General features: G+C 37.7%; 1 protein-coding gene across 2 annotated transcripts in view; it reads left to right on the forward strand.

Moving 5' to 3' along the window:
• Nucleotides 1-16,827, forward strand: part of LOC311423779 (syncytin-2-like) — a 36,288-nt gene that overhangs the window by 15,532 nt on the left and 3,929 nt on the right. The window contains exon 1 of one of the 2 annotated variants that reach the window (XM_084498206.1): nt 13,667-14,086. The exons of the other annotated variant lie outside the window; for it this stretch is intronic. The gene's annotated coding sequence lies outside the window, so the exon portion shown is untranslated. Of the gene's footprint in view, nt 1-13,666; nt 14,087-16,827 lie in introns of those variants that run through there. 2 annotated transcript variants of the gene reach the window in all.

Consider the following 16,827-nt stretch of genomic DNA (forward strand, 5'->3'; position numbering starts at 1 on the left):
ACCTGTTTTGAAGGTAGATTCTGATTTGAAGGTATGGAGTGAAAAAAATGTGGTAATCATCCAAACATTTTTCCGGTTTAGTAAGGTTTTTTTTTTTTTTTTTTTTTTTTAATGTACATTTCCCACAGATTGCTATTTGCTTTTAATGTTGTTGTTTTAATGTTTTGTTCAGGAAAAAGGACAAGAAAAGAGAAAAAAAGGGGGAAAATGAGAAGGAAAATAAAACGTTGAAGTGAAACCATTTTTGATAAATCTTCATTGTGCAGTAGGAAAATGTTCATGATCCATGTACAAAATATTAAATAATTCAGTTAGAAGGTCTTTTGGGATGAAGTCTGAAAGATACAGTCAAATCAGGAAGCTTTGAGTTAGTATTTAGTATTTGTAAGCAAATATTTTAGGCCATAAAAAAAGGTAGTTTACTGGTACTAATGTGAATCTAATCAGATGGAGAAGTTTTAAAAAACAATATTTTTAATGCTTTTTGACTAAGTGATACTCATTTGTATCAATCATATTGATGCTGTGAAAATAATTATTAAATGGAGAGAGGTGGATTAAATACATAAGCAACAATATATCTTATACAGCTTAATAAGAAAGTAGAAAGGGAAATCAAGACATATCTTTAACTCTTACAATAAAACACAAAATATGTAAATAAAAATAATTTCACAGTATTCCTCAGACAATCCTCTCTATTTAATTGTTACTCTGAAAAGACATCTAAAAAACATAGTCTCAGATAGCATAGTGGTTTATTTTTACTCATAATTATATTTCTCATTTATGTAAGACAGTAGCCTGGAAGATGCCATCTCCTTCAAATGGGAAAAAAAAAAGGGGGGGGGGGGGAAGCTGTCCCTTGGAGAGGAATATTTTCATAAGGGACATCATTTGAAAAAGAAAGCAAGGAGACATTTAATTCTACTATGTTACCTTCCATGTAGCTGCAAACTGGAAAGTGACAAAGCTGTCAGGTGAAAATACCACACAGCTTCAATTCCACCCACAGCAGAATTCCTTTCCCAATAGCAACCCCCACTTTCCCTATCCACCTTTTTTTTTTTTTTTTTTTTTTTTTTGTGATCAGAAAATATCTCTGAAAAAGATCTCTATTTTCAAATAGACTTTGAAAATATTTTTGCTTATTAGAAAGTCATCTCAGTCTTTTGTACAGAAAAAGCAGCATAATAATCTTAATTAAATATTGATGAATACTTTGAGGATGATAAAGACTTTATGTGTTCATCGATCTTAAAACATAAGCTTGTGCCTTGTTTAACCTTACTGGAAAGTCTGTTTTCAAATGTTATATAAGCAGAAATTAGAAGAAGGGGAGAAAATACTGACATGGATGTAGTGATAACTTACGATTAACTGTGAGAAGTGGAAAAAACATATTTAACTGGTCAAGGCACTGAATAGCCTGATTAGAATTCAAAGTTGAAACTACCTTTGAAGTTGCCCCTGCTTTGACTACAGAGGCAGGACAAGGTGACCCCAAAAGTCCTACATGACTGAAAAAAACATTCAACTTTGATGACTGAAAAAAAAATATCACCAAGTGACAGCTGTTGTACGCATATGAAGGATGCTATTCCTAGAGTTTTTGTTGTTGCTTTCATTGTTTTAAAATAGCAGAAACCATCCTTTATTTATTTATTTAATGCTTTTCATGAAACTATAATTTTCATTTAATAAACAACATGGAATGCTTACTAAAATTGAGTTCCCTAGTAGCTTTTAATGTAAACATCAGAAGAAGTTACAGCATATTATTTTTATAGTTTCATAGAAAACAGATATTTTCCTTATACAAAAAAAAATCACTGACATCTTAATGAAAACAAGGAAGATTTTTATATAAATTTCATACAAATATGCAGAGAATTTTCAAGAGAGGGATGAAAGTCCCAGAGAGGTTTCTCATGCCTATTTGGCATTCTTTATTATCCTGATAATCTTTGGCATATACTTAGTCATACACCTAACTGAGAGTCTGGATTTCTGAAAATATACAGGGTATATTTTTATTCTTTTAGAAAGTATTGCATTTGTTGATTGATGATTGGAGAAAAATATACCTACATTTTAAAATGTATAAACAGATACATTTGTCACATATTAAATAAATATTGCTTCATAGCTTTGGTATTTGAAGACAAGATGAGGAACAAAAAAAATAATAATAGTCTATTGTAATTTTCAAAATCAATTTAAATCAAAAAATATTACAATCATTTAAAACTTTGATTATATGTCTTTAATTATGTTGTCATATGTCATTAATGAAAAGTGACTATAGAAGGAAGAAGAATATTAGCTGATTGTGAAAACTCACTTTGTGACCTTGAAGGAAGAGGGTTGTCCATAACAAAGTCTGAAGGCAAGGCTGAGAGCAAAAAGCAAACATATGTTTGAAGATGCATGACTAACAAAAATAAATTTTGGTTAAAAAGATTTCTTTTTATTTTTATTTTTTATTAAAAAAAATAGTGTTAAAAATTAGTAATTACACCAAAGCCAATATTATAAAAGTACAGTTGCAAGGAAGATATTGCTACTGCTTTTATGAATCAAGCAAATAAAAATAATGAGGAAAAAAATCTGCCACATGACTGAAAACTGACTGTACTGACATGTTGGTGGTGAGACATAGAAAGCTAAAACCTGCTCTGTCACTATAATGTACATGCTTCAGGAAATTACTAGGGAGTGATAAAACAGTCTTACTGTAGCATAACAGAACCATAGAATCGTAGAATCATAGAATGTCTCGTGTTAAAAGGGACCTTAAAGTTCATCTAACTCCAACCCCACTGCCATAGACAGGGATACCACCCACTAGATTAGGTTGTTCAGAGCCTCATCTAACCTGGTCTTGAACACCTCCAGGGATGGGGCACCAACAGCCTCTCTGGGCAACCAGTTCCAGTGCCTCACCATTTTGTGAATGAAGAAATGTGCTTGACTCCAAATCTCACTATAGGCATAATGAAATTCAGGTCTTTGATCATAATGGAGATTTCTCCCTCTTCTCTGTTGGGCAGCATGAAATAGAAGCTTCCTTCCTCTCTAGGGGTCTGCCTGGGTTTCCTTCTATATATTTCCTTTACACAGGTTCTTTCCTTTTCATCTGCTCACTACAAAGCCTGGAATATCTTTCCCACAAGTATGGGAGTGCAAAAGGAAATATATTTTCTGTGCAGTCACTCTGTCCAGAACCTCACAATAAGATATTCACATGGCTTTAGCTAAAACAGTCTAGGAGATTGTCAATTGGCAAAGGAACAACCACTAAAATAAGGCAAAAACAGGTCATGTAAAGACAAGTCCTAAGAACCTGCACTCAGGAGCTATAGATCCAAAAAGAATCTGTGACCATTCCTAGTGTTAGCTAGGGGGTATGGTCAAAATTCCAATAAAACACGCTTTAAAGCTGCTTGGAGGGAATTCAGGATGATTCACTTTTAATGAAGAAATAGAAGTAAATATTAGCACTTATTTTGATACAGTTTAATTTAAAATTGAAGCTATATGGGGACTTTTAGTTGTCTCTGAGATCTCTACAATTAGCAGTAGAGAACTGAGAAACTAGAAATAAAAGTAATTCAAACATGCCTTCATTCTGTGTGTGAAGTAACTATTAACAGATTTAGAACAGTTTCTGTAATATCTTTTCATTAAAATTATTATTTAATGTCATTAAAAGTCTTCTTTTCCATATCCCTCCAGAACAGGCCTAATAATTAGCTGAACTATGTGCTATTTAGAGAAAAACATATTTTCCTTTCTGTGAAAGTTTTATCCATTTTACCATTCTATCCAGGTCTAATGTAAGGTTACTATACCTGATTGTCTATCTTATCTATTCTTCACATGGATACTGTCTTGTCAAAAAGACATTCAAACTAGAATGCTGGAGAGGAATAGCTACTTCAAAGTGGAGTACAAACTAGGCTGACTAAGAACTGAAAGTATTAAAAGAGAGTCGGTGTCTGTGAAGGTTTAATTGCTGCCAGTGATGTAAATCTCATAATACATAGGGAAAAAAACACCACTAACAAAAGCAGTTCTAAAAGACCTAAAATGTATTAATTCTAATAAGTAATATGTTTGAAATGGCAGAATTAATAGCTCATTTGTATCCCCTTTTAATAAAAAAATGCATATTGCTTTCCATCTCAGACAGGATACATTTCGACCTTGAAATATAAAAAGATGAGTTAGAGTTTTGTATACTATGCTGTAAACAGAAAGATGTCTTTTTGTTGTACTCTACCATCTCTTATGAAAATGAAGCCACTACTTATTTACATGTAAATTGTGATATATCATTTGGTTTGTGAAACAGCAGAGGGAAGAAAAGAGAAATCTTTCTGTACTTACATATTTTGTTAAATTTTGTTACATTTTGTTAAATTTTCCACCATCCAAAAAAAAAAAAAGTTAAATTTTCCACTATAGCTGACAGGCCTTTGTTATTCTTCCTTACATTTATTTTCATTTAACCTAGCTATAAACTTCCTCATGAAATTGTTTTTCCCATAAAATGCTCTTGGAGCAAATTCATATTTTGTTTTCGTCTTGTGAAATATGATTCTTTTTTTTCCTACTTCTTGTTTTCAAAATATTTTGGTCAAGTTAGAATGTGTTATTTCAATTTTTATTGAACCAAACCTAAGCAAATAATTCCAGGATATTCACCAGTGAAAAGATTTAATTTTACCTTTCAGAAGACTGAAAATATACTGTCAGAATCTCTAGCTGTTATTTTTCTCAACAATTTAACTTTTATTTCTTTTGTTTCCAGATAAATTATCTTGATTTTAATTTTATTTGCAACATATACAAAACTACAATATCATTTTGCATTTATTGGTAAATTTTATATAAGATGTGTTAGGAACTTTGAATGACACCAACTCAAATTTTAACCTAATAGCTGTTAATGTTTCGGTATGCTGTGAATCAACCATTTTATTCTTACTCCTAGTTTTGTGTCAAAAAAAATTTCAAACATGACAAATATTTCTTTCTCATTGTGGATATCAAGTGTCTATAATAAATCTCTGTGATTGACTTTCACATAATCTTTTAGTAAGTTTAAATAAATTATTCCAACTGAATCTCTGTGCATAATACTCTAATACAGAAGGAGTAGTCCTATCAAAAGAAAGGTTTTTCTTTGCTTCATGTATTTTATTGGTGCAGGTGATTTATGTCTAATGCTACTTAGTTCCTCTGAGAAAATCCTTATCTTTACTATTTCCTTACTTGAACACCAACCATTTTCCTCACTTGAACACCAACCTTCTATTGTCTTGTGGAAGATTTGTATTTGGAAAAGTGAAGCCTAGCATGAGATGAACACTGAAAAATGTGCTAAGAATCCATTTCTGTATTCTTACATATATTTACATTCAACTCCATCAGTACTCCATCTATATTACTTTGTGAAGTTTCAAAAATAAATTTTCTATTGATAAGAAATATGAAAACTGTATAATTATCTCCTTAGGCTTCTTTGTTCACAGGAGAAGTCTTCATAAGTTTCACCAGGACATTATTTAAAAGATTATTGGGGGGGGGGGGGAAGGGGGAGGGGTGGAACCTAGAAACTTGCCCAGCACATGTAAACATCTACTAACATCTGCTTTTTTTTTTTTTTTTTTTTTTTTTTTTTTAATATTTGAACATGAATATGTTCAAATTATGCCCAACAATATGCCCAACAAAACTCCTTAACTTTGTCTCTGACCCACTTTACATCAGCTTTACAGATACAAAGAAACCATAAATCAACTAGGGTTGGCCTCTGTGGAAGATTGCTTGTGACATAGGGCTGATGGGGCAAAGCCTGCTTTAAACATACTCCTGGCTCAGCCTGAGGGGTACTGAGATATGGCCAGTGGAAAAGGTCCAGCATGGTGCCTATGCCCCAGGTGTTCCTGCCTGCTGCAAGTCTTTTGCAGTTGAACATAAGTTACAAAAGGGTTTTGCCTGCTCTAATTCTGCCTGCTCTAAGCTGACCAGATTACTTTCCAAGCAGCTTGGACATTTATTTTATGACCATGCTTCTTCATTGTTGTGGCATTGTATCCCACAGAAAAATAGCAGTTACAACACAATAGATGATGAAAAGCAGAGGATTTATTTAAATTAAATACAACATTTAGGGTGAACAGCTTGTTGATGTAGTGCATTTCTCCAACTTGTCATTGGTAAGTTTCAGCTTCCCAAAAATATACACTTCTGATTTACAGTAAGCTCAAGAATTTCATCTGGCAAGCAATGGAAGTTTAAATAGACAAACACAATAGTCTAATATTTAGTCTAATAGAAAACACATTTTTCCTCTACTCTCACAGAAAATTGCAATGGATTTTAGGGAAGGTGGAGTGTGTCAGAACATTTGGCAGTGAAGAAAGGGGTTCAGCTGCAGCAGCTCTAAAAAGCAGATTAATTCTAATACGGACCCCTGAACACTAGCAAGTATAAATATATGTGTTTAGAACTTACAGAGGTGTGTTTTTTGTTGTTGTTGTTGTTGTCTTCTTTCTTTATTTTTTTTTAAGCTTTTCATCAAAATTGTGAAGATATCTACTGTGTAACTTAGATCCCCTTATACTCCTCATTGCTTTCCAATAATAAGTTTGGCTATCCTATATTTGCAAATGGATAGCCACTTCCAGATGCATCTTGGCTCTCTGTCCAGGCTAACATGACTTCCTTATTTTCTTTTTTAAATACTAGTAATGATAAATATCTTTGGAAAAGAGTTTGAAAAGGACTCTACTCAGGTAGATAATGACAAGACAAGAGAGAATGGTCTTAAACTAAAAGAAGACTGTTTTAGACTAGACATTACAAGGAAATTCTTTACTGTAAGGGTAGTGAGGCACTGAAACCGATTACCAAGAGAGGCGGAGGATGCCCCATCCCTGGAGGTGTTCAAGGTCAGGCTATCAGGCCTTGGCCAACCTGATCTAATTGGTGGCATCCCTGCCTATGACAAGGGGGTTATAGTGTTGGAGTTAGATGATCTTTAAGGTCCCTTCTAACCCAAGCCATTCGATGATTCTATGATTTAAAACTAAAATGTAATTGGTTCGAGCTAAATAAGATATAAAGCTTTTGGGAAATTTTATAGGCTAATAAAATCGTTGTAACAAAGAATTTGAAAAGTTACTTTATTTTTCTTTTTTTGTTTAATTTAAGTAATTGTGTTAGTGTATCAAGGGTGGCTTATATCTATAACTGATTACAAGTAAATTAGTTAAAGCTTTGCAGTATTCGGAGCAAATTTATAATAGTACTTTATGTCACTATGTGATATACTGCTTGACATCTAATGAAATAATTATTTGGCTCTAATTTGAACCAGTAACCAAGAAGCGTATACTAGTGTGTTTTCCATAAAAGTGAGGTCTTCAGGTCTTATCATTTCTATGTGAATAAACATATTTATAATCTACAGTATGTACAGAAAATATCTGAAATGTTTTTAACAATTCTTTCTTTCTGTAAAAGTACTTTTCTCTTAGTACTTTTCTCTAGACCGAGTCAAAGGTAAACAGAATGCAGGAAACTGTCATTCTGTTGAGCAGCTATTGTTGAAATGGTGCAAGCAGACGTGAGAGAGACAGGAGTTAAGCAAGCTACAAAGACAATTAAGAAAGGAACTTAAGTATTATCTTGGGAATCTGCAGTAATGCTTGCAACTATAGTTTGTGTATAAAATATTTTTTTCTCTGTATTTAAATGTAAACTCCTGTAGAAGCCAAGAATATTCTTTTATACTGGATGCAACAAATAGAAGAGAACAGATTTTTAGAAGATAGTTATCCTAGCCATTAGCAGCAGGGGCAGATCTATCTCAGGGCCTTCAGTTCACAGCCTTAATTGCTCTGAGCATCCACTCCTCTGCCCATGGACACAGAAGACTCCTTTCATCTCATGCTTGAACAACCATGAGGCATGCCAGTGTTATACTTAAATCCATCCTTGTTTCTTGCATGGATCTTGAACCTGCTTTGAGTCTTTGTTATGACTTTGTCTCCTTGTCAGGGTCCCTGGCTGGACCCTGGAGGGACGCTGGACTTCACATTTTCTTGGTCTCTCAATGGACCCTGTGACCAACATTAAGCTCTTCTTACAAAGCTCAGACCTTGTGGGAACACATCCTGTTGGTGAGGTCAGAGCATGTGCAGGGTTCCTGCCTTGTCAGCCTTGTGAAGCAAACCTACAGGTATTAACTATGAGAAAATTATACATAGACTGGATATCCTAAACTGTTCTTTGTTGCCAACACTTTTTCCTCCCCTGCCCTCTCCTCCACTCTCCTCCTCTTCCCTTAAAGGTAAGGGAAAAAATTCAGGGCTTTTTGACACCACATTCAAGCAAAAGCAATTCTGCTGTGTCAGTCTGAAGTAGGAACATGCAACTCAACAGATTCAATCAAGAAAACTTGGACAATTAGCTAAGCCAATGTAACTCATGAGTTTGTCTAAGACCTGAGGAAAACTTGCCTGCATAAGTTCTTTCACTGAGATTTTAGTTAAAAACAAGTTGTGGTTAGATGCATGGTCATTAAAATAATGGAAAGTAAATTGTAAAAATGGCATAAATTGGTGATGTGGACACAAAATTGATTTTTGCAGATAAAAACATACATAATTTCACACTGGATAGTTCTCTTTTGTCTTGCTCATTAGGACATGCTTCATGTCTTAATGTCATATCAATTTTTTCACGATGTATCAAAGAGCTCCTTCAAAATGTACGTTTCACCTATATCATTTTGATGGGAATAAAGCGCAAATGTACAATAGTGGGATCAGTGGGAGGTATTTTGAAGTTCATTAAGAATTAGATCTACTTGACACCTAGCACTTTTTTAAAATTATTTTTTAATTATAGAATTTGACAAATTTTATGAGTTACAGTTAAGATACCTATGAGAGTCTGTCTATGATTATTTCTTTTACATAACAGGAAAGATGCTGTTGTACACGTCTCTGTTTATGCAACACTTCTGTTGTATAAAATTAATAGGGTTAGAAGCAGCATTTAGAACATTCATTGGCAAATCCTACACATAAAGATCATAGCTTCAAGAATACACTATTAAAAAGGACCTCTGAAGGTCATCTTGTCTGATCATTCACAACTCCCACTCTTTGCCATTAGTCCTCTTTCTGATTTCTAATTTTAAAAAGGTATCAATAAGGAGTGTAGTATCTTCCACAGGATTTACATCCAATCTTCTATGCATATAAAATTAGGGGTCTTTAATCCCTAGATAAGTTCTATACATAAGACTCCTAGTCCTAGTTATACTTAGTGAAGTGCTGAGCTCTGAGGAATCAGCTAAAGCTGTGATTTTAAAAGTTTCAGCCACAAAACTGGGGACAAAAGAAGGTTGTTTTGTAGCACTTTTGGCTTATCTTTTATTTTGATGATTTACACATGACTCTTATTTTGGCAAGTGTTCTGAGAAGTAATAGAAAGATTGGGGATTACATGTAAATTTGAAATAACAAGGGACAGAACTGAAAGAGCTGCTTTGCTTATGATGCCTGAACAACTGCCAAAGACATTATGTTATGAGCTTCTCAAGCCAAAAAGAAGGACGACAGTGGGAAGTGACATGTACAGAGGAAATTAGTTTGAGAGATTTTTTTCTTGAGCAGTAGTTGCAGGGGTATCTTGAATCCCTGAAGCAGGGGCACAGCATGAAAAAGTAAAAAAGGGGAATTATTAAGAATTGTTTTAGCAGAATTGAAGTTTTAAGTACTTTTCTTTCTTTCTTTCTTTCTTTCTTTCTTTCTTTCTTTCTTTCTTTCTTTCTTTCTTTCTTTCTTTCTTTCTTTCTTTCTTTCTTTCTTTCTTTCTTTTTATTCTGTGAGTGAAATTAATATTCTCGAAAATGAGATGAAACCAGCTACAGCCAGGCACTGTGCAAGGAAGTGTTCTGTTTCCTCAGCATCTCTGTCAAACGTTGATGTGCTTCCTCCCTTCCCTGGAGGACCTGGCTTCAGTCTGTCATGAACAGCAGTTGCCAGGTGGGTGAAATTGTGCCAAATTGCTCAGTGGATTTGTAATATGGAAGAAAGAGGGTAGATGAACAACTATGTAGCCTGGATGGTCACACTGGGGTGAGCTCAGGCTGCACATCAATATTGGGATAAGAAGGTGAAAGTTAGGCTTCTTCAATGTGCTTGTGCCATCCAGCCACATACTTTAATGATTTTTGATTTCTAGATTCCTCTTTGAATATGCAGATAACATGAATAATCTGTTTTGAAGCCCTGTAAACATAATTTCTATCTCAATAGAAAGCACTAGTTCAAGCAAATAAACAATCATGGACAAATCGTCCCCCTGTACTCAGCTCTGGTGAGGCCGCACCTGGAGTACTGTGTTCAGTTTTGGGCCCCTCACTACAAGAAGGACATTGAGGTGCTTGAGTGGGTGCAGAGAAGGGCGACAAAGCTGCTGAGGGGCCTGGAGAACAAGTCCTACGAGGAGCGGCTGAGGGAGCTGGGCTTGTTCAGCCTGGATAAAAGGAGGCTCAGGGGCGACCTTATCGCTCTCTATAGGTACCTCAAGGGAGGCTGTAGTGAGGTGGGGGTTGGTTTGTTCTCCCACGTGCCTGGTGACAGGACGAGGGGGAATGGGCTTAAGTTGAGCCAGGGGAGTTTTAGGTTAGATGTTAGGAAGAACTCCTTTACTGAAAGGGTTGTGAGGCATTGGAACAGGCTGCCCAGGGAAGTGGTGGAGTCAGCATCCCTGGAAGTCTTCAAAAGATGTTTAGATGTAGAGCTTAGAGATATGGTTTAGTGGGGACTGCTAGTGTTAGGTCAGAGGCTGGACTCGATGATCTTGAGGTCTCTTCGAACCTAGAAATTCTGTGATTCTGTGAAAACACACATGGTTATAATGAAAAGGAACTCGGAATTTAACTTTTTTTCATCTCACCTCCCACTGCTTGCAATGTACTAAGTAGGATGGAAAGAATTGGACATATTATGTTGTTCTTATCTTTCTAAAGAAAAAACAAACAAAAACGAACAAACAAACAAACAAAAAAAAAAAACAGGCTTATTTCTAGCTTCATCTATGAGGAAATGGCTGCCTTTATTTAGACATCTGTCCTATGCAAAGTAATATTTTGCATCTCAGAATGTAAGAAATTGTGGCTAATTCTCCTTGCCACTTTCCTATATAAATGAAAATTTGTCGTGGTCAGTGAAAGTTTTCCCATTGATGCTGACATACTTTGGAACAAGTGCCCATCGCCTTTATCACTAAACTAAAAAATAACTATTTGACACATCAGAATATTGCTCTTGGTCATAGAAGTTGGACCAAAATACATTTTTTTGAAAGTTATACATTTCCATGTTTTCAGATTTGTCTTCCTTCCTTCCTTCCTTCCTTCCTTCCTTCCTTCCTTCCTTCCTTCCTTCCTTCCTTCCTTCCTTCCTTCCTTCCTTCCTTCCTTCCTTCCTTCCTTTCTTCCTTCCTTCCTTCCTTCCTTCCCTCCTTCCTTCCTTCCTTCCTTCCTTCCTTCCTTCCTTCCTTCCTTCCTTCCTTCCTTCCTTCCTTCCTTCCTTCCTTCCTTCCTTCCTTCCTTCCTTCCTTCCTTCCTTCCTTCCTTCCTTCCTTCCTTCCTTCCTTCCAGAAACTGGCAACTCCAAATCCTACACTTTATCCTCAGTCTATCAGCTTAATAATAAAATACAGGAAGAACTTTACAAATTTGGTCCATCTCCTTTTCTGGAGTGTAATGTCATAGACGTTGTATAAATTTTAATAATTAATCAGTATTATTCTGATTTCAGCATAAAAACTAGAGGACTCTTCCAAGGTTTAAATTAGAAATTAGGAGACATTTATTCTCAGAAAGAGTAGTCAGGTATTGGAACAAGTTGCTCAGGGAAGTGATGGCGTCACTGCCCCTGGAAGTGTTCGAGGAAAGGTTGGACCTGGCAGTTAGGGACATGGTTTATTGGGTGATATTGGTAGGACTAGATGATCTTGAAGGTCACCTCTCCTCTCCTCTCCTCTCCTCTCCTCTCCTCTCCTCTCCTCTCCTCTCCTCTCCTCTCCTCTCCTCTCCTCTCCTCTCCTCTCCTCTCCTCTCCTCTCCTCTCCTCTCCTCTCCTCTCCTCTCCTCTCCTCTCCTCTCCTCTCCTCTCCTCTCCTCTCCTCTCCTCTCCTCTCCTCTCCTCTCCTCTCCTCTCCTCTCCTCTCCTCTCCTCTCCTCTCCTCTCTCCTTCTTTTTCTTCACTTTTAGGTTAAAGTATCATCATGGCACATTACATGTATGAGGAATATCTTACTGTAAATAAAATAAGTCACGACAAAATGTCACTCGAGAGTATATAAACTGGACAGTTTAATATTTGTTTATATTTATGTGATCATTTATTAGGCCCTTAAGTAGATGAATATCAATGTATTTGTTAAATATGGCTGATTGAATGAAGAATATAGATAAAATGGTTTTCTTCACTAGTAGAATTAAGCTGTCCTTCATCTTTAAATGACATATGTTTTACTTTTATTGAGTTTTAGAAAGATTCATAAGGATAATTTCAAAATTGGCAGTTCAGAGCAGCCAAGCGTATGGCTATTAAGCAACTCTAGAGTCCATATGACCCTATACATTGGCCTCAGGATATGTGTGTGTTTCTGGACAAAAACACTGAAGTTGTTCAGAAACAGAAAGTAGAAGTCAGCACGTTGATGAGAAACAGCTAATAAGTATCACCTTGAGGTAGAACCTGGACACAAACTACTATGCTAACACAGTTTAACTCTGACCCACAGCAGTACTCATGTCCTTGACTTCCCTAGATAAATATACCAACTCACCAGATAACCTTTAACATAGCACTATATTGTGTGGTGCAGACATGTCCAACAGTGTGATTTTAAGACACAAATCCTATAAGCTATGACTTATAGCTAAAAGTGAATAAAATAGCTACTTGAAGATCCTGGGATTAGGGAGCACAACTACTTCCTTTTCAGGGAAAAATTACTAGCATAAAATATTTCATGCCAACGAAGTCTCAAGGGTGGGTCAGTTTGAGAGAGTGAATTTCTTTAGAATACATAAAGAACTGGTTACTTTAACAGGTGTATCATTTCATTAAAAAAAAAAAAAAAAAAAAAAAAGAGAGTTATGTTTGAGAGAAAGAAGTAAAGCTCAGTTTACACCAAAATCTTTCCAATAATCACATAAAATAAGGGAACAGGGTCCATGTATGAATTGAGCAAAAATATATTTTGTTTGTTTGTTTGTTTGTTTTTGTGATAATGAAAGGTGAGAATCAGCAGTTTTATAAACTCATGTAAGTTATATACAACATTCAGCTTCTTCAGCTCTGTTCCAGGCAAGAAGACATTGACTAATGGAGAACATTGTTGAGGAATGGTTAAGTGAAGTGGGACATGTGAATGTTGGGCAGTTGGGAGGCAATAGGCTAGTAAAGTACCGTACTTAGTTTACATGGGTCTGGGCACGTACACAGGTGGCTGAGAGCCAATCAGGATCAAGGACACGATGCCCTTGGGCGATTGGGTAGGCCCCCTGGGGCAGGACGGTAGCAACTGCAAAGCGCGGGAAATGTTAGCCAATCCTGAGTTTAGTTTAGGAATATGTATGAGTTTCGAACTAGATAAAAGGCGACTGAGCTATCCATTAAAGTTGAAGTTCACTGTTCACTCATATTGAGCGTCTGTGTCTTCCTTCCGTCGACAACAAATGGCGCCCGAACAGGGACCGGTCTGAACGGGATTTGGACACCGCTGGCAGTGATCCTGGGCCACGTGTTCGACGGAATACGGGAACCGGTCCTGCAACGCAGCTCAGGAGGTGAAAAGGATTACAAAATTGTCAAATCCCTGCACCCGAGGCCTGAAAGGCGAAAGGGACGAAAACTTCGAATCCCCGCACCTGCAGCTCGGAAAGGGAGTCCTCGCACCCGGGACGAGCCCATAGAGGGTCCCGCCGGAAAGCGCCGCCGAGGTCTTTGCAAAGGCTGCAACGGTACCGACGCACATAAAGGTATGGAGAGACAAGCGGCGTATGATTTGCTCAAATGCTTTTTAGAAAAGCGGGGCACACAGGGTATACATTGTAAAAAGGAATTGCCAGAGTTATTAGCTTATGGGGTAGCTAAGGGTTGTTTTTTAAATCCTGATATGGTGTTTGAACAAGCAGAGTGGAGGAAGTTCGGGGACAAACTATTTGATGAGGTGATTAGTGATAACAAGGTAGCGAGAAAATTAATGAAGCTATGGAGGGCGGTAACTAATGCATTAGCAACACACCAAGCTGAACAAAAAATAGCTGCTGCCGCAACAGAGTGATTAGGATCATCCAGTCAGAATGGGGGGACTTCTGCTGCTTCCTCTACTCAACAAACAGCTGAGGAACAGTCTTACCCCTCTCCACCATCATATAGAACAGTTATAATTCCACAGGGGACCTCGGGTGGCTGGGAAACGTCTGTACCCATATCAGGGGAAGAAGAATCTTCACAGCCACCGACAGCCCCACCCGCACAATTAGAGAATGGAGAAAGGGTGGGTGGGGAATCGGGAACAAATTCATTTTCGACAAATCCATTTAAATCCAATTTACAGGATAGGGAGGAGACATGGAAAAGAATAGCTCATGAGGCAATGAAGGACGGGAATATCGAGATAGCAGCACAGATAACAACAGCCTTCCCGGTGGTGTACTCACCTCCAGATGCACAGGGAAATGTACAGGCTCAGTTGACTAATTTGGATTGGAAATTATTAACACAATTACGATCTACAGTAAATGAGTCTGGACTAAAAGGAGAACCTACTCATCAAATGTTAGACTATATTTGGGGAACAAATATTTTACTCCCAGGAGATATTCGCAGCATAATGAAATTAATCTTAACACAGCATCAACAACTTTTGTTTAATGCACATTGGCACAGTGTTTGCCAAGAGGCAGTAGTGATGATACGAGCGCCTGGAGATCCCCTGTATGGTGTTACATTAGACGAATTAATGGGTATGGGAACATATTTTAGAACAGAGGCGCAGGCACTCTTGGGACCAGACAAAGCTAAGGTATCCATGAATCTAGCCAGAAGGGCATTAGAACAAATTAGAGAACCAGGGGGAATACCATCCTACATGGGAATTGAACAGGGTAGGGAGGAACCATTCGGGTTGTTTATCGATCGAGTAGCAAATGCAATACAAGCAGCGGGAGTTCCCGATTATCTTAAAGGCACTATATTAAAGCAATGTGCACTCCAAAATTGTAACCCTTCAACTCGAAGTATATTAGCTACATTGCCGAGTACTTGGACAATAGAGGAAGGATTGGAAAGAATGTCTCAGGTACCTGTAGGTCCACAGGCTATGTTAGTAAAAGCAGTAAAACAATTAGGTGACAACATGAAGGAGCAGTCTAAAGTGCTTGCCGCCCTTGCACCTTTGCAAACCCCCGGAGGACGTTCTAATGGCCGAGGATCGGCGCCGCAGCGCCGTTGCTTTCGGTGTGGTATTGCGGGACACATCAGACGGGAGTGTAAAACAGAATCAGTGTGGTGCCAGAACTGTCAATCAAATACTCATAGCACTTCGGCATGCCGACGAGGTGCGTCGGGAAACGGCCGGAGAAGCGGGAAGAGCCGCCCCGCGACGACACAAAAAGCGGCTTTTGCGACAACGGCAGCAACAGCAACAGCACCGGCACCATCTGCAGCGACTCCCTCTTTCTCCGACCAGCCACCAGAGGGAGCCTCGGCCTGGATTTGGCAACAGTAGTCGATGTGACTTTATTGGATTCGAGACCCACCAGGGTAAGGACAGGAGTTTTTGGACCAATTATTATTAATGGTGAACCCGTGGGAGCTCTATTAATAGGGAGATCGTCTGCCACTATGAATGGATTACAAATATTAATTGGACTTATTGATAAGGACTACCTTGGGGAAATACAAGTTATGGTTTCTGCAATGTTCCCTCCAATTCATGTGCCGCAGGGCACAAAAATAGCACAATTAATCCCATTGCCTCATCTTGCTGAATCGTTAGCACCAGAATCTGGAAAGTATCGAGGACAGGGAGCATTTGGCTCCACGGGAAAAGTGGCGCTATTGACACTTGGTATGCGTCAAAGACCACGACAAAAGGTCGCTGTGTGCTTAAAGGATGAAAAAATACAAATTGAGGCATTGTTGGATACTGGTGCTGATGTATCGATAATTAGCACAAAAGATTGGCCGTCACATTGGCCTACATTTGAGTCTAGTGCCACGGTTTCAGGAGTAGGAGGTATGATTCTTGCTCGTCGATCACCAGTGCTGCAATGGACAATAGGTGATAAGGTGGTAAATTGCAGTGTATCCATCTTATCACTGCCTGAGGGAGTACAAGCGTTAATAGGGCGAGATATCCTTGCCCAAATGGAAGCGGTTCTCACGACAAATCATCAAAATTTTTAGGTGTGGCCATTGCTCGGACTTTCCCAATCCCACTTAAATGGAAAACTGATGAACCTGTGTGGGTTGAACAGTGGCCACTAAAACGGGAAAGTCTTTTACATGCTCATAAATTAGTACAGGAACAGTATCAACAAGGGCATCTGAGACTGTCAACAAGCCCTTGGAATACTCCGGTTTTTGTGATTCCCAAAAAATCAGGGAAATACCGTTTGCTACACGACTTACGAGCAGTTAATAGTCAAATGTGTGCTATGGGAGCACTGCAACCTGGGTTACCTAATCCTGCTATGATACCAGAAGGGTGGAA

Source organism: Aythya ferina (genome assembly GCF_964211825.1).
Source record: "Aythya ferina genome assembly, chromosome: 1".
NCBI lineage: Eukaryota > Metazoa > Chordata > Aves > Anseriformes > Anatidae > Aythya > Aythya ferina.